The sequence below is a fragment of the Gymnogyps californianus genome, chromosome 12 (genome assembly GCF_018139145.2).
Source record: "Gymnogyps californianus isolate 813 chromosome 12, ASM1813914v2, whole genome shotgun sequence".
Classification (NCBI taxonomy): domain Eukaryota; kingdom Metazoa; phylum Chordata; class Aves; order Accipitriformes; family Cathartidae; genus Gymnogyps; species Gymnogyps californianus.
This window is the reverse complement of record NC_059482.1, coordinates 19,442,036-19,469,842: the sequence shown is the minus strand read 5'-3', so window position 1 is coordinate 19,469,842 and position 27,807 is coordinate 19,442,036. Positions and strand designations below refer to the sequence as shown.

Genomic DNA, 27,807 nt, shown 5'->3' with positions numbered 1-27,807 from the left:
AATGTTTTTTCAATAACATTTGGCGTCCTGAACTTTTTAATATGGTTTATGCTCAGGAACATTTTGGAGAGACTGGTGGTCTGGTTGGTATCATGACAGTCGTTGAATGCCTTCCATTCAGTGCTGGCTCCTACTCATGAGGAGTCATTTAAGAGTGGTGCTGGTGACAGTGGGGAAACCATAGGATGGGGAAAGGGGAAGGAACAGCCAGGGGTGACCAGAAGGAAAAAATTTGCCTGGATTTATTTGTGGAAGGATGGAGCACATATGAAAGGAGAAATAATTTCAGAAAAGCAAAGGCAGATCTGAGAATGCCATCCCTGTTATGCGGAGCTGGCTGATTTGTGTACATTAGTAACGCACTTTGAAGGGATATATAAGTGATGTTCAGGTGAAGCTGATGATACTGCTATCGGTTGTGGGCTTTTTTTCTGCATCGTCTGCAAACCTACACATTGTCTGACAGTCACAGCGTGGCTTAGGCCATTGGAATATCTTTGTGCTGTTTATAAAACAATTTCATATTATGTTTTCTGCTCACACTTTCCTTCGCTCCCCACAATCTTTGCTGCTGCAAAAAACATTTTAATACTTACAAATAAGGAAGACTGTAGACAATCTATGAAGAGTGGTCACATACTTGCAAAGGGTCCATGTATTGTTGCAGTGAGGCAGGAAAAGAAACTTTTATAATTCATGAGTAGTGAAAGCTTTCTTTACTTCTGGGATAAATATTCCAACCCGTTAGGTATACTTTATATGTAACATTTACATCTTGCTGAGTGATTAGTTTAAACAGCTATTTTTATCCTGCATTTCAGCCCACAACTCTCTAATGTTAATTAGTATTAGGAAGGAAGTATGTTTTCTTCACATGCCATAGCAAATGTGCTTTATATAATGATTACAGAACTTGTTTGATCTTTTGTTTTTACTGAACACAGTCTACAGCACTGACGGCAAACTGTTTGGTTTTAGTTTTCTTGTGCCCTGGGCTGTTTTCCACTGTGTGAAATTGCTGAACTTTTTTTTTTAGGTGTTTTTTCACAATCACTGAAACTGTTGGAGTAAGATAGAATTTCACTGTAAAGTTTCTTTAAATTGCTGTCTTTCAGTGAACAGTTCAAATAACCCCTGCCTCTCCCTGTTTTATACAAGTTTGAGGGCACGGTTAAAACTGATAATGTAAGAAGTTTGGACAGAGGGGTTCAAAGGTTAGTCACAAGCTGTTCACGTATCGCACAGAGGATGCGAAGAGTGCATTGGGGTGGGGAGGCAAAAATGTACAAGGCTTTAATGAATAGTCATTGCCAAATATTTAGAAATCAATTATATAAAACATCCACAAATTGGGCAACTAGGAGAGCTTCTACTGTTGTTCCCACTCTGAATTCATGATTGTAAGTGATACAGAGACAGTTTTAGCTGATACAAATATACTCACAGAAATAAAGACATAATTATAGAATTCTTAAAAGTTACTTTCTTGCACTATTACAAGCAGAGGAGAGCTGCTGATTCAAACCCTCTAGCTCTCTAGGAAGGAGAAAAGTATGAACCTGAATACAAATTTTTAACTTCCTTCCTTTGGTACTTTGAAACTTGAGATCTGACATTTGGCCTGAATACTACATGTCTATAGTTTTTTAAAAGGTTTTCCTCACAGAATTTCCTAGGACTACATAAAAAAAAAATGTAGTTAAAAAAAAAAATTAAACCACTCATCATGCTAGCCTTGTATCATAAAAATCAGTTAATTTAGAATAGACCGAGTGTATTATTACAGTTGCTTTTTAGTTGTGAACCTGTTCTTCGAAGTTGCTGACAACTATTAGTTTTGTTTTTCTTAGAACCAAGGGAAGTGGCATACTTCTTTGTAAACAGTTATATCCCTGGATCAAAGCACTGATCCAGCAAGTAGGCATGTGCTAGTCAGTGTGGCGAAATGAGTGGGTTAAGGGCCATCTGTGAAATCTTAGGGACTGGACTTGAACTACATTGCAACTCAACTCTACATTGATGGACAGAACTGATTTCTGCAAAAACTGTGCATGTATTTTGCATCATCAGTGGCTACGGATGCAAATTCTAGTTGATAATTACCAGATCTGTGGTGCTTGTTCATTAATTAAACGTACCTCTGGCATCCAGCTTTCCTACTTGAAATACACTGAGGCTTAATTACGACTGTACAGCCTCCGTATCTGTAGGTGTGTGTGGATCTGCACTTGTTCAGTGCCAAGATTTCCAAAAGAAAATGAAATAATTGTTTAGGGTGGAGAAGAAGGAAAGCAAAAAAACCCACCAAGGTAAAAGAAGGGCAAGAGGCAAAAACAGAAAGAGGAAGAGATTAATCTGGCCCTGTGAGGAGCATGTGTCCTCCCACCCCCCTACCCTGACAGGCGGTCAGTCAGCGTTTGCTGTTTCTGGGATCAGATACGTTCTTTTGGAAGAATTCAGAAAACTCAGTCTGCTTCAAACTGTTTGTGTCATGATCTGGAGCTCAGCGTTACGTTTAACTTGCTAGCAAGAGGCATCAATCGAAATATGGATCGACTGCCCTGTGGTAGCCGAACCTGAGCCTTTCCAAGGCTCCCTCCCTCGCAGCCATTCGTGTCCCTCTGCTGCCTTTAACACACAAGTTCATGTGGCCGATGCCTTAACGGGGGCGAGGTTCATCATTGCGCTGTGTCCTCCAGTTTTTGTTTCAGTTGCTTTCTTCTGATTGCTTATGAAAGGGAGATGTTTGGGGAGAGAGGAAAGCGAGCCGCCTGCCCCGGCATAATGGGAGCTCTTGGAGCAGATGAGTGACAGCCAGCGGGAAGCACTGAACCAAAGGGCCTCGTAGCGGCTGAGCGCCGAGTCATCAATAATGCAGAATGAATTCTTGCTTCCCTTAGAGCTGAGAAAATAATACCCGGCTGGAATTGAGCGAGTGGTAGGGGACACAGCACCCTTGAGACTGCGGGTCTGGAAATCCTGAAGGGGAGAGCTTTGGAGAATTGAGTTTCTCCCTGCCGTATGCCTGATTTCTTCTCCTGCCCACTAGAAAATTGAGAAGTCAATTGGCCTTTTATTGTTAGGGTTGAAATGACTTTTCCTTTTTTTTTTTTTTCCAATTAATTTTTTATTGAATTTTGAGAAAGGCAGATTTACAACTGCCACTGCAAAGGAGGAAAGAGAGAAATAAATATGAAATATTCAGGCAGGGTGGCTGGCCAGAGGGGAGGGCCAGGCCGGAGCCTGTGCCTCCTCGGGCCCAACTGCAGCTCCGCGCCTGAGGCGGAGGGTGGGCCTGGGCAAAGCCCGCGCTTCCTGAGGCGTGTTTCCCTCCTCAGTAGCGACCAGAGCTAACTGGTACTTAATGCACCTCGCAAGGGCTGTGTGAGTATTCATTTCAGTGTTTGCAGAGGAAAATACCTAGCGCTGTGTGAATATAGCGTAGTTATGGCCTCGGTCTTGCAGGCTGTTTTCCACAGCTCTGCACACCTTTACTGCTTCTGTGCCTTCGCCACTGGCCTGCTATAAAAATGCAGCTATATCAGCGTATGCCCGAGAAACAACTGCTCTACTGTGGTTAATCTGTTGTTTTGAAAAATTAGGCATTATATGTGCGTGAGATTTTACATTTAGTGTTGGTAGCTAGAGGAATATGGACCCATATGTGTATGTATATATGTATGTGTACGGGGCAGGGTGGTAACCTCTGGGTTCAGACTGGCCATCAAATGCAGTCCTTTTCACCAGATAGGAAGCTGAGGCGTTTGTTTTCATAAATGCCTTTTTTTTTTCATGTATAACAATTTGGTTATTGCATAAACACATTTTGGGTTATGGTTTGCTAGTGAAAAATTTAGTTTGCTTTTTCCATTTGAAGGTGAAGGTCCAGGCTAATGGAAGAAGGTGGTGTTGCTAGCAGTTGTTTTGGTTTCCTCCCCTTGTCCACAACGATTTTAACTGGAGATAGTGTAAAAGCAAAGGGCACCCCTGACACTCATATACAACAAGTCCTATGTGAATAATGATTTGTGAAGCTAGCAGCCATTGCTCCAGCCCTCACGTAAACAAAAATGCAGTTGCATGAATAATTATGGTGAAAGTGAATAAAATAGTGACACTGAGGATCCAGTTTGTTTCTAAAGTCAAATGTTTATGAATGTAGTTTTAGAGCAGGTGTCTAATAATTGGTATCAATGCACAGTAATGGTTACCCTCTACCTATAGCTGTTTTCTGCAGCAGGAAAATCTTATCATGGTACTGCTCAGAAAAAAGCAGCTCAGGTCACCTTGCATGGAAAATCATTGAATCTAGTAATAAGCATTTCAGCTAATTTTAATAAATGTAATTCTGACTGTTATGAGCTATGCCATCTGTAACATTATGCAATGTATCTCTTATGTACAGGAGACGTGACATTCTATGTGGAACTGGCAGTGACGTGACAGCATCTGATAGCTCTGCTCTGCAGTGTGGTGGCAACATTCTTCTGCAATAGTAAGGCCTTTCTTTATTTTTAAGATATAAATTAATTCGCTTTAGCCTAAAACCCCTTATGTCATAGGTTCTGATACCATTATTTAATTTTAATTCTATTCCGGTTTTGAAATGGCCACAAGTGAGATGATAATGTTGTCTAGCTAAAGCCTTTAGATTATAAGAAGTTCCAGATATTTCTGAGATGATCTTCTGATACAACAATTTGGCATGGATGAAAGTCTGGTTTCCACTTTAACAAACTGGAATTGGAAAATATTTCTTACTTATCACATATCTCTATATCAAAGCAAAGATGACTGTGATTATTTACCAAAAATTGGAGGCATATGTCAGGGCAGGTTACAGTCTCCTAAAAGTCTCTAATATTCAATAAAAGAAGAAATTGGATTCACCTTAGATTATATGGTAGATTCTGTTTGTTTGAGCTGTCATTCTGCCCTGTTCTGGCAGGCTGTGATTAGAAAATGATTATTCCATCCTTAATGTTTAACTGCGTCCCTGAAACAATATGGGCAGATTAGCAAGAACTGCTGGTTCATGTTGGTGTAAATGATAACGTTTTCACACGTACCCTTTGCACTCAAGGACATTTTCCCAGCTTACATCCCTGCTGTTTCATGCATTACATTTGGCTTGCTGGGAGCTGGGGAGAAAGGGGAGGCTGAAGATTACATGGCCTCCAGCGTTTTGTTTATGAGAGCATCCTTCTAGCGATCAGTGTCCACGTGGGGTGGAAGCAGATTTCCCCCTTGAGATGAGAACCAAGCAAAGTTGCCAAATGCACAGTCTTCCTTTTCAAACATTCTGCTGCTTCTGAAGCCGGGAGACAGGCGGGCTTTGCTTGTCCAGGGAGGGAGGAGGCAATGGCAATGAACCCTGAACCTCAGCCTGGGAGCAAGCCTGTACCTCCACTGCAGCACTGGCACAGCACAGCAATGCTTTCCCCTCCACGACCGCCACTGTCTGTGCGGCTCTGCCTCTTCATTGGAGTTTGCCAATGTTCTCATGTGTGAAGTGAACTGATACAAAATGTAGGTTACGCCACTAAAAACTCTTGAGAACAGTCTTGTTTTCACTGCACTGAATGTGAATTGAAAGTAGTCCAAACGTAGAGTAAAAACCTGAGGTTCCTTTTTAGACAAACCTTTTCTTCTTTGCTTTCTTTCTCTTTTTAAATGGAGCTTGAGTCAGGATTTCACACTCCCTGCTAAAAACTTAGGAGCCATGTAAAACCATGATCTCCTAACGTAGTTTTGAATTGCCTTGCTCAAACCCAGAAGGTCATTAGAAAACACTTCCTACCTGCTTTTCTGCTCTCCTACCTGTAAGGGGAGGTCACAGTTCCTGCAACCTTCAATAGGTAGTGCTGGCTGAGACTCGTATTTAGGAGCTGCTTGCAGGTAATTCAGAAGCGAGGCTTTCATGAGCCCTCCTTACAAATTTCGGGATTTTCTGACAGTGGTTGCTGTTGATCTGTACTGCATCGTAGACACTACCACAGGAGATCTTTCACTTGTTGAATTAACTAATCACTTACCAATCTTTAGGTGATTTCCCCGCAGAAGGCAGGTTTTGCTTGCTGTGATGAATCTGAAGTGCTTTAAATATTACATGTCGTTCCCCACATGAAATGAGTACTACATCAGAATAGCTGTGTATGTTTTGCTGAAGTGTGGTTGAAGGTTAAGGTTTGAGACATGGAGCCATCCACTGGGTAAGGAGCCAGGGTGACTGTTGGAGTTTCTTAGGGCATGGTTTTTCTGGGCTAACAGCAAATAGTGGCCTCACTGGGTGTTTGGCAGGCAGTCTCATGTTTTCTGGACAACAGCCTCGTAAGGCATTCAGATATTTCTGAAACGTGTTAACTAAGATATTGCGAAAATTGAGTGAAAATAATGCGTCTGCTCAAGAAATAGTAAGACTACTTTGGGGTGTTTTATGAAGCTCCAGTCTTGCTGCTTTTGTTGTTACTTGGATCAGAATTGTTCAGAAGGCAAATGGCAAGAGCTGTAAATGATATGACAGTGGGTGCTGCTGCAAAGGATTTCAAAGAGTGGTGCTTGTGTAGTTACAACAATATCAGGGCTCGGTCGTGCACCATTGAGGTCAGTGGGCTTCTAGAGAAATCTGCATCACTTCACGCAAAGCACATTTTTTCCCCTGTTTGTTTGCAAACAAGAGTTTTGCCACGTCATACCAGGAGCTGCCTACTCGATGGCTTGGGGAGAGCGTGCTGGCTTTTCTGCAGTGGTGTGTTTTCTTCCTCTCTATGTGGCATGTCACTGCTTTCTATATTACAATTTGGGGGGGCAATAGCAACGGTCTGCCTTCTCTCCCTTTGTTACCCAGTTATGGGTAATGGCTCTTCAGCACTATGGAGATGGTATGAACATGCATAGCAGAAAACAGGCTGATAAGACCTCCTTTCAGTGCATTCCTGAAGGCAGGGCAGTACCCGTGGACCATCTTGTGTTTCGGTTCAGATACAACAGAGTGTAACAGAGGGTTGCTGCACCCCTGTGTGCTCCGTGGAGAATCTGTACATTCTTCTTCTCCTAACCTCAAATACAAAGTTCTTTAGACAGAGAAATGCATGTTTTGATGTTTTGTAAGTGGAAAAAAGACATATCAAGCTAAACCACTAAATGTCCACGCACTGGAAGAGATTTCAGTATAAATAGAATGAAGCCCCTGTGGAATTCATTGCACAATATTGGGTCTTTTTGTTCAGTTTGTTAAAAAGGGAGCCTTGCGTTATAGCTCCTTTCGTTCTGAGCAGATTTTAACTGTACATGAAATACCATATCTGAGATGTAGAATTTATCTTAGTCTATCAGCTGTACTGCTATGTACTGGCTGCTGCTTTGTAATCCACTTGTGAAAATTTTATGATGTGTTATCATACGTAAGGAGGATACAAATATCTGTGTAGATTTCCCCCATTCAGCCGTGGAAGTTGTACTGTTATAGGTCCCCTGTTTAATCCCAAAAAATATAGCTGTAATAAAAGGAAAAGAAACTTTATTCAAGTCCTCTATTTGTGCCTGTTCACCCTTTGACCAGCTCCAAAACAGAGACTACATATCACTGATATGCTGCATTATTTGAATGTTATTGGGGGGATGTTTATTTTTATTTCAAAAGAAAATATTAAAAATAAGGAAATAAAAGAAAAATAACCCCTCTTCTGGACTGATGGAGAATTTATGGGTATATAAATGAAAAGATCAGCTAAACTTTACAATGACAGAGATTTTATTTAACAAGCAGGATGGCTTTAAAATTTTCATACCACTATGCAGTATTTGCAGATATGCATACATGAAAGCAGAGATCAGAGTTATAGTGGCTTGTTTAGAAAGGCAGTTGGATATCAGAAGCTAATATTTAAAATTGGTGTTTTACTTTCTGGAATGCAATAGTTGTACATCAGGGTGAAGCTTGAGAAACAACGTGCGGAAGTAGGCTTCCCAGTGAAACAGTCTCTCTCAAACTTGTAATTTATTTGTGTAATGTGTTTCTCTTGCCAAAGGACCTAGTTTAGGCACCTATGGGATTAATCTCATTATTAAATTACTGAAATGCTCTGTGTAATGGCAGAAAGAACTTGTCTTTGGGTTGAGATGACCAATACTTGGGTCTGAAGCTTATGTGCAAATCCGCTCTGGCAATAAGTCCTGGTTGTTAGCATGCCAGCGTACAGGGTCTGTGCGAGCTCACGGCAGGCTAAGGGACAATTTTTCCAGTGTACGTGGTCTTTCTAAGTCCATAATATTGGGACAAAATAAAAGAGAGATGATGCTGCCCTGCCAGGAGAGGCAGTGCCGCAGTGACAGGAATTGTTGACACTGCTAGGAGGGATCCCGGTTTAAATCCTTGCTCTGGGTAAGTCAGAGCAAGGGTTGGACTTGGGTTTCCCAAATCAAGATGAGTGATGTAACCAGCAGTAACGGAGCCTCTGTCTCTCTGCAGAAAATTTGCTCTGGACCTAACTGATCTTCGCCAAGGTTTAATCAAAAACAATAATTACTCTGAGCAGTACCCATTAATAAGATAAAATATTTTTTAATAATGTTGGTCCAGTATTTTACAAGCAATGGTAATCAATTTATAAAGCACTTCGGGACCCTCCTCCAGACAAACTAAACAAAACTATCATCCTGGGACTGCAGGTGTAGAAGACCTGACCTCTGCCACCAGGCTCAATGCTCTTCCGTGTGTCTGGGCAAGCACAGTGGGTTCAAGGACTTTTTGTGAGGAACGGATGGTGTGAAAAGTGAGGAATGAAGTCAGGACTTGGCTTGTTACCACCTGCACAATATGTAATGAGAAGTCAAGCCAAACACTGTTGTCCTCACACAGCAGGAACCAGGGCAGGGGCTCTTGTCATGGTGTTGCTTTTTCCACCTGTGTAACAGGGCTCACAGCCCTGTCACAGTACAAATTACGCATTTCCCACTAAAGGAAAGAGGAGGTTTACCGTCGGAAACACTGTGCTTTTAGTGACCAGTGGAGCTGCGGCCTCTTTGCTGGCCAGCCTCCCCGCTGCAGTTCGTGTCACATCCCTGACGTGGTTTCAACATCCCTTTCTATGGGTGACTGTTTGTGGTGCACACTAAGTTCACATCTCCTTGTAGTGTATGCTTCAAATGTACAGTTAATATCCAGCAGATACGTGGGAAGGCAAGCAAGCTACCTTTCATCTAATGTTTGTAACACAGAAAACCTTCAATATTGAGAACAGATAGACTGGAAGGTAGGTTCACATCTCTCAGCAAGAGAGCTGTAACTTAAATCTAATACACCTGATCAAGGCTTTCTCTCTGCCTTGTAGGTATTTTAATACAAATGTGTCTTTCATTTGACTGATTGAAGGTCTCCAACCTGCAATAAATGAAACATCTGATCCCCTTGAATCCAAATCACTTTTTCTTTGATTTTCTTTTACTTCTATTTCTTCTTTCTTTGTTCTATGGCTAGAGTCAAATTTCCCTTTAGAAATTGAAAGAATGTGTGTGGGTTTTTCTGCTCTTCTTACAGTGAGCCTGTGCAAAGGTCGAGTGGCTAGTTGACTAGCATATTAAGACAGAATTCATTTCACAGACAGTCTGTAGTGATGTGCTTTACATATCATTATCACGCTGAATTGAGGGAAACTGATTATACAAATTAGTTACTGTACATTATTCTCCAAAGCCTTTTATTTGCATAACCAATAGATTTTATGCAAAGAATATCCTGAAAAATGATACATGATCATGTATAGTTGAAAGAAAGTTGTTACTATCTGGGTAGGAAAATAAGTAGACATTATTCACATTTTAAGTTTAAATTATTGTGTATCATAATATTGAGTGTATCAATTAGCTTATGCCAGACGTAGTCTTTAAAATATATTTCCTGTAAACACGATTGTGCCTGCAATCCTGAGTGCTGGGAGCTGCTGATTCCAATGTTCTCTATAATTATGTCTTTGTATGAATCAATCAGTTTAAATATAGAGCGACAGTCTGTTAAAGCCATGACCTCTGTTGGGTTTATTTTTTACTCGGGTAGTCATGTCTCTTTCCAGATGTCAGTGACATAATTTGTATGCTCAGCATTTCTTGTGTGGAGATTTTTGTAGGGGGGGAGAGGAGGGGAGGAGGACCTTCAGAAGGAGATGGGAGTTGGAAATATTAAGCTGCAGAATCACTGAAAGTGTTGCTTTTAATCTATAACTATAACCATGTTTGTAGTGAAGTGTTAACGCTCCTACACATGAACACACTTAGTCTTTGCATAGATATTGTGCTGGGTATTAAAATGTATGTCAGGCTGGAGAACAAAGAACACGTGACATTATGGACTGAATTCATAGTTACAATAAAAGGAGCAATGAAAATTCAATAAGGAGACTGGAACCAACAGTGTCTTTGTACTTTTTATCTCTGCTAGAGTTTCCAGAGGAACTGTTAGTGATTAAGGGCCTCATCCTGTGCACGTTAGGGAGCCGTGCTCACTGCCCTGCGAGCGGCACCGGGTGCTGAGAGCTCCTGCAGGCGGGATGCTGGGGCGGGAGCATGCAGCACCCGTGTTCCCCACAGTTGGTAGCTGTTGGTGGGCTCGGGGGATTTGGCAGGATGGGACCCGACAAGGAAAGGAAAGCAGAGGAGAGCAGTCATGTAAAGTTCATTTTGCCTTCATAAAACTTTGTAGGGATTGGAAACATGCAGCAACATCCAGTTGGCAGAGGAGATGAAACACTGAATGTGTGCTGTGTATGAAAACTAGACTTCATGGTTAGTAGGTCTCCAATGTAAAAGTTCTAAAAATAAATCCTTAAAACTGTTGCAACCCTTTTCACCATTTCATTTCCCTTACAGTTCTCTTCTTGCAGTAAACACATCTTTGATGCTAAAACTGAAGTGTTTTATGTGCTATGATTTTTTTTAACGGAGACACTCACTTTAACTCCTGTGGAATAGGATTGTGTTAAAAACACCGATAACTTTGCTCTGACAAGATGTTTGGATGCAAGTCTGATGCATTTCAGAAATGTTTCTTTTTCAGTGAAAGTCTAGATTTATTTTATTAATCACAAAATTCTAGTTTTGAGGAATAATTATATGGAACATTCCATGTTGTATAAGGTATTTATCTACATTTTAATTAGAAGGAATTATTTGATTTCAATATAACCTGTTTTAATTGCATTCTTTGTGCACCTATAAACTTTAATAGCCGTAGACACTGATACTATTTTGGGAGTTTGTGAGATTATTTGTCTAACATAGTTTCAAGGGAGCTACGGTTTTATTTCTTTTAAACTTTCTAAATAATGATCGAACCTTCAGCCTTTCCCTTGTATTTTTTCCTTGGATTAGTTTCAAGTTGGAGTGAAAGCCAGCAACTGTGAGGTAGCGTGGATTTGACATTTTCTCATGTACCCCGCATATTATTTGCAGTAAGATTAGCATCAGAAGGACTGAGTTAGATCAGTTGTCTTTGCTTATGCAGGCCCTATGTTTCTCAGATTGTTTTTGGGGGGGGGGGTACGGGTGGTAATATTTTGTTTCCCTGTCCGAGCATATGAAATCAGCTCTAGCTGGGTGTTTGTGTCACAGAACTTGCCAGGTAGAGTGTAGGTGGAGGATAAAATGAAAGCAAAGAAGGTAATGTAAAAAATTAGAGACATTGGAATGGGTACAAAGGAGAACTCATGTTCTTTGAAATTACAATCTTGAAATAAGCGGCAACGAGCTGATAAAGCAGCATGGATCTGTGTGGATAGAAGAGGCTGCTTAAACTCAAGATCTAAATGATTTAAGCATCTTAGTGTATGGGTTATAGTTGTCCTCAGCTAGGGGCAAATCCTGTCTCCAGTGGCACGTGCACCCATTTAAAATCAATGAAAGCTGGAGATGTGAGAGACCAGGTTTTGTGCTTTAGCTTTTGTCTTGTGTGACTGTTAGCAGAGAGGTCCCCTGAAATGCATCTGGGCAAGTTAAACTTGTCACCCTTGTGACAAGAATACTCACATAAGTAACCATAATAGTATTAGCTCTCACAAAATATTTAAAGAATCTAGCCTTTGGCTAGTAATATTTTTCAGATGTCGCTTTGCTTTTAGCAGTATAAGAAAAATTACATTTTTACCCTGGATAGTGGATTTATTTTGAAACGAAGTAAATGGCAGAAATGCAGCTCTCTTCTTCACCTGAATAAAATCTCTTTTAAGTTCCAAGTGTTCAGGTACGTAACTCTAAGCTCTCTCTTCCTGATGCACAGTAGGCTACCTAGCTTTTTTAAAAATTCCTGGTAAGGTCTCAGAGCAGGGCTGGCAACCTCAACTAAAGTAACTGCTGCGTTTATTTCCCCATGACTTTGGTTCTGTTTTAAGATCCCAAAAGACCACACAAACCAGCTGAGCAGAGCAGGAAGAGAAATGAAAGATGGAGATGGTAATTGTCAAAAAGAAATTGTGTTGCAACTGATGAGTTCTTTATGACTTCTACTTGAAAGCATAAATCAGCCCAGGTTCAATTAAAATTGCATCTAAATTGAACTAAATGAGCTTTTCCTGGTTTAGAGTTCCCATATGAAAGTTTTGCACATCTCTGAATAGCAACGGCAAGTTCTCAGGAAGCTGAAACCATGAAACCTTTGAAGAGGACAGTGATTTTAAAGCCCACTCCTGCCCTCCCGCCTCCCGCCCCGCAATTTTGTAATGTTGAAAGCTACCTTCTCCATGAAATATAAATACAAACAATATTGAAATAATGACCATGTGCTCTCCAAAAGTTGTCTTAGTTGTTAATGTTGTCATAGTGTTTTAAAGTTAATGGTGGTTTTGGTTGGCTTTTCAAAAACTTGCTAAAAAACCCTAGGTCTCGAGCATGATTGCAGGTAGATTCAAAAGGTTAATTCAGAAGGCATTTATGAACTCCTTTCTCTGGAAGCGAAGTAGCGGAGGCTGGACAGGACCAGACTTTGCATGCAGTAAACTGCAAGGTTGTATGACAGGTTTCCATTAGCTTGACTTGGCTGAGGTTTACCTGGATTAGAAGGTAGTGAATTGGCAACATTTTTTTGGTGGAGATGTCATACTCAACCAAGACCGACTTTTTATAGAGGGGTGAGCAAAAAAGGCCTTGAAGAATTGTCACTAAAACTAAATCTTCAGTATGAAATGCATAGGGAGTCTGAGAAAATCCTTGCAGTTTGTACTGAAATGAGTAATTTCAGACAATTCCTTTAGGACTTAGGTCCTTTCAATCAATCAATAAATTCTTGCTTTATAGAGGAATAATCACCTGTAAACAAATACACCCCCTTGCAAAGCTTCTGAAGCCGTTGCCCACCAATGGGAGCACATTGCCTCCTTTCATAGTTCTTGCAGATCCTGTTTACATAAAAACCCAGCCGTCACGCACTCAGCTAAAAGCTGCCAGTGTAATGTGAAGGCATGTTTTGAGCCTGAGCCACTTTATAAAGAAAAAATGCTTGCTTGACATAGACCAAAAATGACAGTGTAAGTGGATCACCTGCCTGAAAGGCTCTCAAGCAGTACGGCTGTCCGACCCTCATGTCATCCTCTCCTGACCCCTCAAGAATTCCTTTGATCTCCCATGAAGACATCAGCCTCCAGGACTGTCATCGCCCCGCAGATGTCCGCCCCGCAGGAGGTGGTGGCCTGCCCAGGTACAGGTGCTGCGGCTGTGGCCGTCCCCGGTGTGCTCCAGAAGCTGCTGCTCTGTAAGGCTGAAACATTTGGTGGAACAGCTGCAAGTGCGTGAATGATGGGTTTAATATTTTAAAACTTAAAAAAGGAGGAGAAGCCGCAGCATTTTCATATGCAATCTCTTTCCTCTTGTAATGCTGCCCATCAAATTAACGAATTCGGCATTGCTTTTGCTTATTTTTGAACATCACAATTTCACCAGGCAATGGATCGCTTCTGTACCTTGCTGCAAAGACTTCTCATCTGGAGAGGAAGGCTCCTGTTGTGGTCTTCAATCTTTATGTAAGTGAGCGTGCTGACTCACAAAGCAAAAGCTGAAACACTTGCAAAGGTTTTGTGTAAAATTCTTTGTTATGAGAGTTACTCGCCTTCTCATTTTCCAGACTGGCTGGCCTTATAACACTTAATACTGCTAGGTTATTACAACTCTGAGGAGTTTCACCAATTTTGCAGGGACTGTAGTAGTTTGCACTGTGGATGAGATTTCAAAGCATAATGAAAGCACTTGTGAATCTGTTTTACTTCATGTAGCAATGGACTAGGAGATCCTGAAAAGCAGTCTCCCAGCTGAGCAGGTAGCAGCTTCCAAATGAAGAGTAAAAAATTCTTAGGACACCCTAATTTGATCGCTTGTCATGACCTGGCTCACAGATGCCACTGAGCATCAACAGTATTTGGGTGCCTGGGTCCTCTAGGACCCTTTGGAAACCTCATCCCATACAGGAGGGTTGGGATCCATATGGTAAAATCAAAGTCCAGCCAGATGTAGCAGGAATTTGTATGCTACTACCCAACTCCTTGTAGCAATAAAGAGATGTTTTTGTAAAATATGAACAAACTACAATTTCGATGGAATGTAATCATTTTCAGCTCGATTGTGCTGATGGCACACAGCCCAGAGCCTCGCAGCAGCCTCGGAGGTAACACGCCTTCGGGAGCACAGCCTGCAGCCGGGCCTTCGCCACAGCCGGCTGTGGAAGGAAACGGGCCTGTACCTCGCGTTGTCCTCACCCCCGCTTTGGACTGAATTGTGCCTCTTGATAAACAAGGAGTGGAGTGCATCTCTGCCCGGTTGAGTGAAGTTGCATAAGATCCACTTTTTAAATTCGCCCCCCCCCCGCCCAAGTCTGAAGTTTTAAAAAAAAAAAAAAAAAAAAAAAAAAAAAAAATCCTGTAAAGTCACATTTAAAAAGCTTTTGAATTTTGCGTTTGACCTTTTTCATTTTGTATTTGTTTTCTTCACTGCAAATATATAATTTATTTTGGGCAGTTAGGAAAGGAAGCAAATTCAAATCTCTTCATTCTACGAGTATATTAAAAGGTGATGTCTCAGCATCGTCACAAATCTGCCAGTTCACTAAAGGAAATTTAATTGATGCTTTTCAAAAGTGCCATTTGTATGAAAATAACACTTTTCATCAAACCAACCAACCCACAATATTTTGACATTTTTCAAATAGCTCTTCTGACTAGTTCTGTCACAAGCAAAAGGAAAGATATTTGAGAATCACTCCAGTCTGGTCCTTAAAGTTCTGCTTACCCCTCAGCACAGCCTTAGAAATTAGCCAGTGGCATGAAATGTATCACACCAGAGTCATGCATTTTGTTAGTAAATGGACTGAAAATAAAGTAGGAGTGCAGTATTTCTCTCAGTTGTAGTATGTCGATGAACCTGTCAGAGCAAAGACAAACCGCTCTGACTTCTGTGCCTGTTGGAGCACAGCAGCCAGGATTGTAACTGAGACATCACAGGACAGGTGCTTTGAAAATTACAGAATTTAAGTAAAGGATCATGTGGCTTTCCTATATGATCAAGAGGTTGATCCTTGCAGATTTCAACACCCTACATCCCCATTTGCTCCTTGATTGTATGTATTTTATGTTAATAAATAACCCTGTAGATTTGAAATGGCTTTTCACAGAAGTCACTCATTTCTGTGCAGTCTCAGCCTGTGACCCAGCAGAAGTCTAATTTAAACCTTTTAAAGATTATTTTATTCAGAAGTGAATTTCACCCTATTACACATAATCACTGCTACTCATTGAGGTGATTCACAGGTATGTGGGATGCAGAATCAGCTCCCAGGTATGCTCTCAAAAATCTGTAATTTTGTTACTAAAAAGCACCACAGCTATAAGCAAGAATGGTGGTTCTGCAGAATCTAGGAGCTGCGTTGCTTCTGCCTTTGTTCTTTGATTTTTTTTTCATGTGTTACAGATTTTAAATAAATCAAGGAAAATGTATAAATTCCACACTACACAGAATATTTAAAATCTTATTAGAACTGGGCCTTAGCTGTTACCTGGAGGTCTGTAAATATCTGCAGTAGTTTACTGCTGCTAATGCTGTAATTACATTTCAGCGTTGACTCACACTTAGGCTTTTTTGTGTTTGTGTTCAGCAGTACAGTTTATTTGAAAAGTGCATAAAATATAAATATCCAAACTTCAAAGATGCTGTAGTAGAGGTAAATTGCCAAATGTTCTGTGATTTTCTCAATAGTTTTATGATAACATAAAGCCAGTGTTTCATCAAAGAATTTTTTTTCTTCAAGAAGGATTGCACCAACTAGGTATAAATAATAAATCATATTCTATTTTACATGTGAAATGGAAGCTCTGAAGTGTATCACACTTGAGCAGATGGAGGCTAGGTGTTTTCATGTTTTTCTGAGCCTGTGTTTTGTTTGTGATGTCATTCTCTATATATTCTATCCTTAAATTCCTTTCCATAGGGGCAAGAAACTATTGCCAAGTAAATACAATTATTGACAAGTGTTACTAGCAGTGGGGGGCAATGACAAAATCATCAGTAACACACACACACACACAAAAGCCGGAGTGACATTTGTAACACACAGAGTAATAAGCTAATTGAGCAGCTGTTCAGGTTTCATGACATCAGAGATTTTATTTAACAAAATGAGTGATCAAAACCAGGGAATTACAAAATGCTAAATATAAGCGAATATTTGTTCAGGTAGCCAAAGCTGTTTCTGGCTTTATTCATTTGAGAAGCGTGGCTGAGTTTTGGTACAATTTAGAGAATTGGAAGGAAACACATTAGAAGGATGCTGTCTAAATTACAGCCTGTTTGTTCAATATTGTTAATAAGCATTATTTTATTGTGTTTACAAATTGCAAATTGAGCTGAGATTTCTCGTTCCTTTGATAGCACCTTCGCTACAAGGTAATAACGTATTAAAATCATGTGGCATTTGAAGGAAATAGTTTCCTGGCTCCGTTCGCTTGCAAACTGCTGTTAAGAATAAGGGGGAAAGGCAGCAGAGGGAAATGGCTAGTTTTGCAGGGCTGAGATGAGAAAACACAGCCTCTGTGCATGTTACACAGGCAGAGATGAAAGCAAAAGAACCGAGAAGCGCTTTTTAGCCAAGAAAATAACCGGCATGGGCTCCGTAGACTTAGATTAAACCAGCTGTAAAACAGGAATTTCCATCATTGTTATTGACCAGACTTTGAACACTTTTATCAGCTGCATGTGTTAATAGCTTGTTAATGATTGATGCTGAGGTCTTTTATGACACCAAATGAAAGTGAGAAATAAGTGCAGGATTTCGAGGTGACTATTGCAGTCACACTCTTTCAGTAGCACTCTTTGCAGAATTTCAGCTATGTTTTAAAACATTTATGCCTGCCAAGATTAGATAGGTTACACTGCAACTCAAGATAATACAGAACTACTCTGACTGTGCTGTTCATTCAGCCCTGTGTTGAACAGTAAAAATACAGCAACCCTCAAAATGAAAAGCTAAATTTTAGAAGGTGATGCAGTTCTGCCAGAGTGTATAAAGGAGGGTAAAATGTATAGATGACTCGGTATGCGAGGCAAATAAATACCAGATTTGCAGAATACTGTCTAAAGAGAGCCTTGTTAAAATTGCTCAAGTATTTCAATTAGGGATTGCTCACATCCTTCATTTCACCTGGTTCAGCAAAGCAGTTCAGCATATGCTTAAGCTCCAGAAAAGTCAGTACGACACATTAGCACAATGCATTTCTTGTCTCCATCGGCTATGTATTCTAGAGCTTAACACGGCAATCTCCATATTAGCTTAGATAAGCCTTTCTGCTGATTGTAGACAATTCTGTGTGGTTATTTACTTCACATATAACCACATTCCTTCTCTTTTTTGCCGAATAAATGAATAATCGACAGAAATCTGGAAACACTGGGTACTTGGTACCTCTTCAGGAAAGCACAGGAACTGTGTAGGTGTCTGTAAGATTTAATATGCATTTATTTTTCTCTGTTCACATTATTCCTTTTTACCATCACTGCTTGCCTGTCGTAAATCCAATTAGTGATCTTTCTACATTGCAATAAACTGTTCTTCAGGAAGAAAATTTGCTTTGTGAGCAAAGCCTTTTTCCTACAACACTATTGTAATTTTCTGGTTTTTCACTGCCTCACAAAGTGTTTAAATAAAAGCAAAATAAGCTCTAGCACTGCATTTACTGCACTGCTCGCTCTTCCTGCAAAATGCTTTTTCCATCTTCAAACAATTTTGCTCTAGCAAAAATTGCTTATAAGGGTGAAACAAAAATATATAATAAAAATATAATAAAAACAAAAAGAGATGCAAAAATCCAGCCCAGAATAAGCAAAAACCTAATTGCTGGTGCAGTTGTGTAAGATGGGAAAGATCCAGGTTGAAGTCCCTGGTCTGAATCAAGGACTTAAAACCAGATTTGTCACGCTTTGAATAATTGTTTTAACTGCTACAACAGTGCTGTGCTTTCTAGGTTTGAAAAAAGAAATTCAGTTGAACACCTAACAAAACTCTCCTGCAGAAGGGATTGTCAGAACTGGTATGTTCTTGTAAAAGTTTTATTTCCTGCAAATAGGTATTTTCTGAAAAATATTACAGGTTATTTTGTCCAGCTATTTCTTTTCCTTTCTTTTTAACCAAGTGAATTTTGACTCATAACACACTACAGGCTTAAGTACTTGTGTTGGTTTCTCCAGTCTGTGTTAACTCTCCATGTTCCAAATGTTACAGAGTTTAAATAGTATCAGAGAATATTGTGAACCTTTCAAGATAACTTTGGAATAGAGTAGCCCTTGATTTTAGCTGTCATCCTGGACTTGGGTTAATTTTTTCTGTATTGTGGTAATGAGTAATTCTAGGAATTGGGAACCCTGCTGTATATGTAAATGACACTGGTGAATTGTCTCTGGTCGCTGTGTCCCTTATTCTCATTATTTATTCATGCTTTTTTTTCTCCTCAGAAATAACAAATTAAACCTTAGGAGACTTGGAGGTTCAAAGGGTTGGTCATTAGTCTTTACTAAGTCCAGTTCTGTAGAGATTAGAACAGGAAACACCATTAAATTTAACCGTTTCAGCATTTCACTGAGCCTAAATTCAGACAGCACTATCACTTTCCTCAAAGGATATACAAAAGCCTATTGTGTTGTAAAGAAACTGATTTTTTTCATATCTATTCATTGTAAGCAGTTCATTCTGGTTTCAGAGACATTAGTGGGTTTAGATATTCCTTTATGTAGAATAAAAACTGGCAGAAAACCTTGATGAGTTTTCTGACTGCATCCACAGCCCGTATGCGCTTTCCTGACTGGTTCATTGCAGACTGGAGTTCTTACAAATGAGACTAAGGCTGCAGGGGAGTGATATCTATTAGCCAATTAAGAAATGGTGGCTTTGAATATATAGTAGTCATCATGAAAATGCCAGCTCTCAATATAATGTAGCATCAGAGAATGATGGCTCCTTTTTTAAAGGAGACTTCTGTAAGGACCTGTTAACAAATGCTGACTCTATAATAGGAACCACTGTAGAACATGTACAAATACAAGAGAGGGAGAAGTGGCCACTTTTGCTGTTTGTTTTCAAAAGTATCATTTTTGCATAGTCTTTAAAAAAACCTGTTAGCAATAGTAATGCTTTGGCGATGCTCACAGAGGGTGACTGCAGCCCGGCAAAGCCTGTGTGCCGGGCTGCCTGGGCAGGTGTCTGGAAGGGCCATGTGCAGGAGGGTGCCTGCCCTGGTGTCACCCCACAACATCCCATCGCATAAAGCAGCATGGGCAGATCAATGTCTGCAGGTATTAATAAATTACTGCAGGAATTACTGTATCATCTCCAGCCTGTCACTTACTCTGCAGTTAAAGCCGCAGGAAATGAAAAAGGTGGGTCACCATTTGGGGTAAGAGCAGACACGTAAGCAATCACTGTGGGTGATGCTGTGCAAGTTCTGTTGAAAAATGGAGGCTTCTGAATTGCCACAACATCTTTGACATCTTCATGTCTCATGATAATTTACTAAAATTCATAAAATTAATGTTCTACTTGGTAATGTCAGGGTGCATACAAATTCTCTTTGCTTACCATCAGTAGAAAAACACTTGAAGGAGATTTTTATCCTTATTTTACGGAAGAACAATAAAATGTATAGGACGCAAATCCTTCCTGAGCTTGGGTCTCAGGAAGAGCTGTGTCAGCTGCATGCAAGGGAATTGGAAATTTGTCTAGTGTTGCAGGAACTGAAAAGACACTAAAGTCTGTGCCACATGGTGGTGAGGCCACATGGAGAAGGCCTGACACCAGCCAAGGCCAGCGATGACTCCTCGCAGAGGATCGCTGCTCTTTCTGGTTTGGTGTTACCTGGAAAATCAAACTCCAGGAAAGTGTGTGTCTGCATTTGTGGATATATAGCAATGGTCCACCTACCTGGCCAAAAAGCAGAAATGGCAGCACATGAGGGATTCCCGGAGGGTGGAGAAAGGGCGCCTTTCCTTTTGCTAATGCCGAGAAGTGAGGTGTGCTCCTGCCCGGTGAGCAGGATCTGCTCTGGCCCCAGAGTGACGCAGAGATTATTTGACTGTCACCACCGCAGTTTGTCAAGGAGATGCACGCTGGGAGTGACAAACACTCCGGAGGAGTATTTGCAGTGAGTCAGCAGGTGCTGGTGTGATAAAACAGTCCAAAATATCTGTTAGACAATGCTGTAGCAAACGTGGATTAATTTTTCTTATAAATTTACAATGAGCAGAGAAAAAGTCTACAGCCATCAGAGAAACAATTTGTTACAAATTATTTTTAATTACTAATAAAAAGTTGTGGGTTAATTAGGCCATTAAACTGGTTTCATGTGTGAATTCACTGGGACTGTCTCTGTTTTCACTGGGTTTAATGAGTGGAAACTGATCCGGGAGCTTTGAAACAAAGATAGAAGGTGTCACTGATGAGCCTACCAAATATCCTTAAAAGTGGAGACAGGTTTTTTCCAGCAGTCTGTCTTAATCCTTCAAAAATAATTTGATTAATTTAAACTTTTTTAAAATTCAGGTTATTGTTTTATTTATTTTGAGTGAGAAATTCTCAGAATGTTGAAAAGCTTAAAATGTGTTGATAATAGTGGAAGATTTTTCTGACTTCAACAAAAGCGCTATTTAAAAAATAAACTCTACAGATATTGCTGTGTCTAAAGCAGAAAAATCTCTTTTTTTGTTGCAGAGCAGGACCATTATTAAGTATCTTTCATTTTACTCATATACAAAAAAAAGTAAAGGGAGAAAAAAAGTATTTGTATTCCGAAAAAGAGACAAAGTAAAAGGAAGAGAAGGTGGCCACACACTCAGCGGTAAAAAAATATTGCCTCACTGATAGGGTTGCTTGTGAAAATGGTCCCTGAATGTTTTCATGGTTGTGAGACTTTTTTTTGTACCATAGTCATGCAAGCTGTATGTTGCTGAGCTCCTGCTGAGCAACAGTGGAGGAGTTACTGGAGCTCCATTCACAAACTGTTTTGCATTAATGGACAGCCTGAACTGGATTTGGGTTAGGTTTCACTCTGAGCTGTAACTCTCTCTCTCCACCCCCTAAAATAATAATAATAATTGCAAAAGTATGAGATAGGGCTAGCGTCTCCACCTCCTGTTCATAACTGAGCAAACCAAATATTATTACATACATTATTGAAGGGGTGAGGAAAGTTAGAGGTCATGAACTGAGCTGTATGAATAGCTGGAGGTCAGATCAATCACAGCCATGTATTTCATGGCTGAGGCTTTAGCCCATAGAGACTGGTTTAGTTATACTGCCTTCTACCAGCTGATCACATATTCTGATTTAAACCACAAATTAAATTAAATAGCTAAGAAACACATAAACTAAAGGATTTTTCAGTGTTTAGTAGACAAGTAACTAAAACTTTTTTTTTCCTTTTATTAATGTATGGGGAGGAGTGGAGGGAAGGGAAGCCACAGACATGAGGGTAGGTGTAGTACTTGGAAATGAGGTGGAATTCAGGGCAAAATAATACCTGTTCTGTGTCTTAGTAGTAATTGTATGAAGAGAAGCTAGTAGGGAAAGAGGGGAATTGTCTGACAGGAGAAATAAGACCTTTTTTGGAACATTCTCTGAATCTCAATGGGTAGCAAAGGATCTCAGACACCCAAAAATTAATGCACATGATACCACTGCGTCCTCTGAATCTATCTCTAGGATCAGATAGACACTTTTAATTGCAGTTTTGGAGTTAGATCAAAATACTGGTGAACCATGAATACAGAATTTTGCTAATGGACTGGGAAGGGGGGAAGGTGGGGTTAGGGCAAACCAAGCTGATTTTGTTTGCATCAGACCCCTTTGAAGTGGCAGCAGTTTGTAGTTGCTTTGTGTTTTGCATTGCTACCTCTTCATATCTGAAGATTCAAACAATAGCTCCTGGTTATTATCCCACATATTATTGATTAAAAGCTTTGCCCAAAGACCTTCCATCTCACTTTCTGGCTTAGTGTGATTTACTTTTCTTTTTACTCCCTGTAACATATGATTAATGCTGAGCTACAGAGTCCCAGTGAGATGAAGCAGAGTGTCAGGTAAGATTTGTCAGCTCGGAAGTATAGATTATTTTATGTTTCTCGAACTTTGTGGGCCCAGGGAACACAGATCTTGATTGTTAAATCCATCCACACTTTCCCTAGGGCTATAATATGCCAAAAACATTAAATAGCCCACTTAATACATAACCTCATTCTGTATGCTTGACTATTTTGTTTTTAATTTTTCTTCCCTTTCCAGGCTGCTCAAATGAAATGGGATCAAAGAAAAAAAATTATCCTCACTGGATTTTGTTAAAATATTAATAGGTTAGGGTTGACTGGCTAAATTGAATATCTATGCTGATCTTGCTTGCATGTTTAACTTGTGCTTAGGAAAATATGTTTCCTAGGTGATAACCTTTTATGTACCAGCCTGACTTCATTGAAATGCATAGAGATAAAAATATGTCACACTCCATGGCCATGCTATTCTTGTGTGGCAGTGTGATTATTCAGATGATAATTGACCCCCACCTGTAGACAGCTCAAATTCTGTAGTCAATCATTCCATTTGATGTTAAAATATGTGAAAGTACAATTATATAATTTACATTACAAATCATCCTGAATGCCAGGCATCTCAGAACCACTGACAAACGAAAGGGAAAAAAGTCAATAAATGAAGTGAATTACACTAGGCAAAGAATTCAACTTTTCTTATTTGCTTCTGCACAACAGCTTTTATGTGGGTGTTGTTGATGGAGCTTAAACAGATATTGCTTAGTACTGAATTTGACTGCCTTTCAGCCCCTTCCTAACTTTGGTGATACTTTCTGGATAAGAATACCTTCTTTCACTGTGGAGATGAGAGTCCTCACCAGCAGATAAAGGTAGAAACGCATCCATGTCAGCACAGATTTACGCAACAAAGACTGTGGGCCAGTGAGTTGTGCTCCAAATACTCCAACTTTTAAGCTCCTGTTTCTGTAGACTTTGCTGTATATTTTGAAGCTATACAGAGCAGTTAAAGAGCATATTTGTACAGTTGCAGCTTGCTGTTTGTCATGCACCTGATTGAGGCCTGTTGCAAACTCTGTTGTCAGTGCTCAAATAATGTGGGCAAAACAATCCAAATCATTTCGTACCATTCCTGCATAGTAAATGTATGCAGTGGTGGGCTTAGACCGTGTCTCTGGATCATCCCAGTCTGGCTGTCTGAGTGTTGGACACCAAGAATCTAAACACATTAATTTTCTGGTGGATGAAGATTTTTTAACTATGACTGTTTTGCTCCTCAAATTGCTTTGGATCCTTCAACCCCTTTACAGCAATCCCCATGACATGGCTGCAGGTAGTATCTCAGACATGGACTATTCCTGAAATTTCAAGGCTAAGCATTGTAATCATCTATTTATTTGTGATTACTCAAAAAAAGAACCTTCCTCTTGAGGAAATTATTCCACAGGTCTGTACTGGAGCATTCCAGTCCGCTGAGCAAGACAGACCCAGCTCGGGAATGTGTTATCAACCTTATAGCAAGAGAAAGCTCACTGTTAAATCAGTTGAAGTACCAAAAAGTGAGCCAAAGAACCAACACAAAACATTGCTGCTGGTAAAACAGAACTTACCGCTTGTCTCCTGGCTCTCCTCGTGCCATTTTAGATGCTTACTCCTTAGCTTCATACTGAAGAGCCGTAGGAAATAGCAAGTGTTAAATTTTTCTGTTTAGGTTTAAACATGGCATTATTTTGCTTTACTATACTAAAGACTTTATCAACCATAGATTCTCCCTTTTGATGCTGCCAGTAACCATTTAGTCACAACTCCTTCACTGAGAACATTTAGGTTCAGACGATTTTTGGGAACAGCAGTGTCTATGCGGAGAATTCATCAGCCAAGCAACCACCGATTAATAATTAGTGATTCCTGCTGGTACTTGATTTCATTAAATAATTATAAATCATAAACAAGTTAAGAGATAATGTTGGCTTATTTATAGTCTATCTGCAATAACAAAAATAAGCAGAATTCATCATCTAGCTCTATAATGAATAGTTTAACATTGAAATTAATGCATGTGGCTTAAGCCTCTATTTCTTAGTAAGGAAGCAGCCCAAATATAATTTTTAATCCTGGCCTTCATACTCTAAAATTGCTAATTAGAATATTGTCCTTGGTCCTAACATTCCTTGGAAAATAATGTAAAATGTCTTCATGTCCTGATGTTTACTCTTCTACAAAAATGCGCAGAACATGATCATTTCTTCAGCTGTTCTTTCTTTCATAAAGGTGAGACCTTTCATAGCACAAAATCCAAATGATGTAAAACTGATAACAGTAGCAGATTCCCAAGTACAAATATTCTAAGAAATGTTCGTCACAAAGCAGTTGTGAAACCTTATGTGCTCAAATGCTTCATTTTACAAGACAAAACACAAGTTGCTAAATTGTTTCAAATAGCCTGAACATCCCTGATACGTGAATGGAAAGGCCTTATTCAAAAGGCTCTGATTTACCACGCGGTCTTATTTCTCTGCTCCCAATGCAAAAGACAGGTATCTTTCTTGGCAGTTCTCCTGTGAAACTTCAGCTCTTCTCATCACTCTTAATTTGGGAGTCCAAGCAGGAGTGTCCTCATCTAACATTTTGTCCCCCTCAGCTGCTGTGAGCAGGAAGAAATTCCCAGTGTTGCTCAATTCAGAGCAAGGGTGAACCCAGTCAGGGTAAGTTCCAGACAGGGAAATACATACTTCTCACTTGTTGGGGTTTTTTTTTGTGGTTTGTTTTTTTTTTTTTTTAAGGCTGTTTTCCCTCGCTCCTTTTTAAAATGGGCTACTACCAGGAGCTGCATTCAGGCCTGCCACGAGTGGCTGCAATTCTTCTGACCTCAGCAAAATTCCTCAATCATTATCCCAGGTGTGAATTTGGCCCGTTGTCTTTAATTAAAGCTCCAGTCTGCTCTCAGTAAATTTCACACCCTGTACAAGCATCAAATTATGTTCTTCAATTAGTTGTATCTTTTCTTCTATCCTTTTAATTTCAAGCCCATCAAAGAGCTGGTTTACTAAATCAATTTCAATGGGAATTTACACATTGTGAATCATAATGGGATGCAAAATTGACTTGGCTAATGAATAGTTAGTGGCTTTGGGGTTAATAGTTTTGGGTTTTTGTCTCAGGTACTTTGTATTAAATTTAATTTTGATATTGCTTTAATGAACACAATGTATTACTTCTCCTTTTTTCACCTGGGCCCATCTAAGGTGTATTCTCTTTGCCTGCCTCAATTGATTTGCTTTATGAATAACTGTATGAGGTTTCTGTTTAAGAAAAGCACTTCTGCTTGTCCCATTTCTATGCGCTAAATATTTTAGTCTGATGTATAAAGTTTAAATAGAAAAGAGTCTGTACATTATAACAGGGATGAAGAAGAAGTTACTTTAGAGGTTACTGCCTCTTGCTGCTTTGCACGATCAGTCATAGAACTGCTATTTGCAGGAATACTTTTAGGCATTCTTGGGACTCCTCTACGAATAAAAATAAGTAGAACAGCTATCCTGGTACCGAGCTACAACCTTGGTATAAATAAAACATGTCAGCACCTCACTCGTTTTTGGGGTTCCAGTTTAGGGATATCAGTTTTGCCCAGGAGACACTTAAAAGTTCCCATCAGTGCAGCCTCGACAGGCTGTCCCATGCAGGCTGTACGAATCACTGTCTGGCTATAGGGGCTGTATTTTCGCAAGCCTGGAAGAGGTGTGTGTAAATGTTTCTGTCCATGCTGTACTAGTTTTATGATGGGAATGTTACTTTCAAGTTCTAAGTTTTCATTACCTCCCAAAATCTATTCCTTTCTTACACACATTTTTAAAAAGACAGTACCCGGAGGCATAATGACTGAATCAATTTTCTGGTGATAGCCTTGGAAATAGCTGCACCATGATTAAAAGTACCATTCCCAAGACAGTCTCTATCCCAAGCCTACTGACACCCAGGATCTATTGAATCAACAAGATGGTAGGATTAAGATGCCCATGAAAGAGCTCTTCTGATCCATCTGCTGCCTGGCCTCATTCGAGAAAGCTGCTCACAAGGGACTTTGGGTGTGATTTTGACAAGATGCTTCTCACCTGGCATGATAGCATGTGTCATCACAGCCACGTACCAACTTCTCATGCCTGGGAAATGATGTCTAGAGAGCCAGGACACTGTGCCTATCATCACTGGGTATGACATGCCTTGTAAATAAAGTAAGTTTATCCATTGCAACGTTGCCAGTTTTTCAAAGATGACCCATTGCTTGGTGTGTGGGCTGCAGCACGTCATTTCCATATGTTTCTAGGTAGAGAATCCAACACTGAGTGCTTTTAAGCTGAGATTTTTAAGAACAAGGAAGAGAACAGCAAGTAATTTTTCACACCTTCCCAAAAGAAGCCTGAGGAGCTTGTTGCCCCAACATTGAGAGTAAGACACCATTTTTAATAATAAAAATAGCCAGAATTTTAACAGGAAGGAATTTTTTTTAAATGCAGTGGATAACATGAATGTGTGCTTCAGAGCATGGGTCTGCATTTAACAAATGTGGTTTAAGTTTTCTGTATTCAAACATAATGGGAATATAAACACCAGAGAAAAGGGAGAAGACTGTTTAAGGGGCAACTCCAGCAGGATAGTAAACGGGTATAAGATGGCCAGGTGTAGATTTAAGCTTAAAGCAGACGATTTCTGCCTATCTGAGGAATGAAGTTCAGCAACTTCAAGAGGAATAGTTGAAACAAAAAGTCCAACTACAGGCCAAATTTAGTAATCCATGAGTTAACTGTCTGAGTTTCACATTAATGGTACTACAGACACAGAGGCATCTGAGCTGGCTCTCTGAAGAGCCAGGTCGTGTCCAACTGAGCTGGACATTCATGACGTGAACATAACTGTCCTGCTGCCGGTGGTGAGCTGGAGCTAATTAAGCCCTGCTGGACCTGAGCTCATTTATACTGAGGCACTGGGGTGTCTCTGCACCATGAGCTGTACTGTGTCCCTTAATACTATTTTTTCCAGTTTTTCCCATTGCGCAATGTATCCTAGCATCCCTTGTTTGCATGGATAATAGAGCCTGATCAGATTTTGAAAGCAGATCCTTAAGGTATTTCGTAAAGGCAGCAGTGACTCTAGAGACTTTGTGGTCTCACATTTTCTAAGTAGAAAGTATCAAGACAGGTAATTCCATATCTACCTTTGTCAGTATATGCTGTACCTGCCTGTGCAGGCTGACCAGCTTGG

At 40.0% G+C, this 27,807-nt stretch overlaps 1 long non-coding RNA gene across 2 annotated transcripts in view; it reads left to right on the top strand.

The window, feature by feature from the left end:
- LOC127021345 (uncharacterized) overlaps window positions 1–27,807 on the top strand; it is a 148,963-nt gene that overhangs the window by 70,772 nt on the left and 50,384 nt on the right. The window contains exons 2-3 of one of the 2 annotated variants that reach the window (XR_007767199.1): window positions 4,406–4,495; window positions 22,790–22,825. This is a non-coding gene — a long non-coding RNA (uncharacterized LOC127021345). Of the gene's footprint in view, window positions 1–4,405; window positions 4,496–22,789; window positions 22,826–27,807 lie in introns of those variants that run through there. The other variant, XR_007767198.1, reaches the window with a different exon arrangement.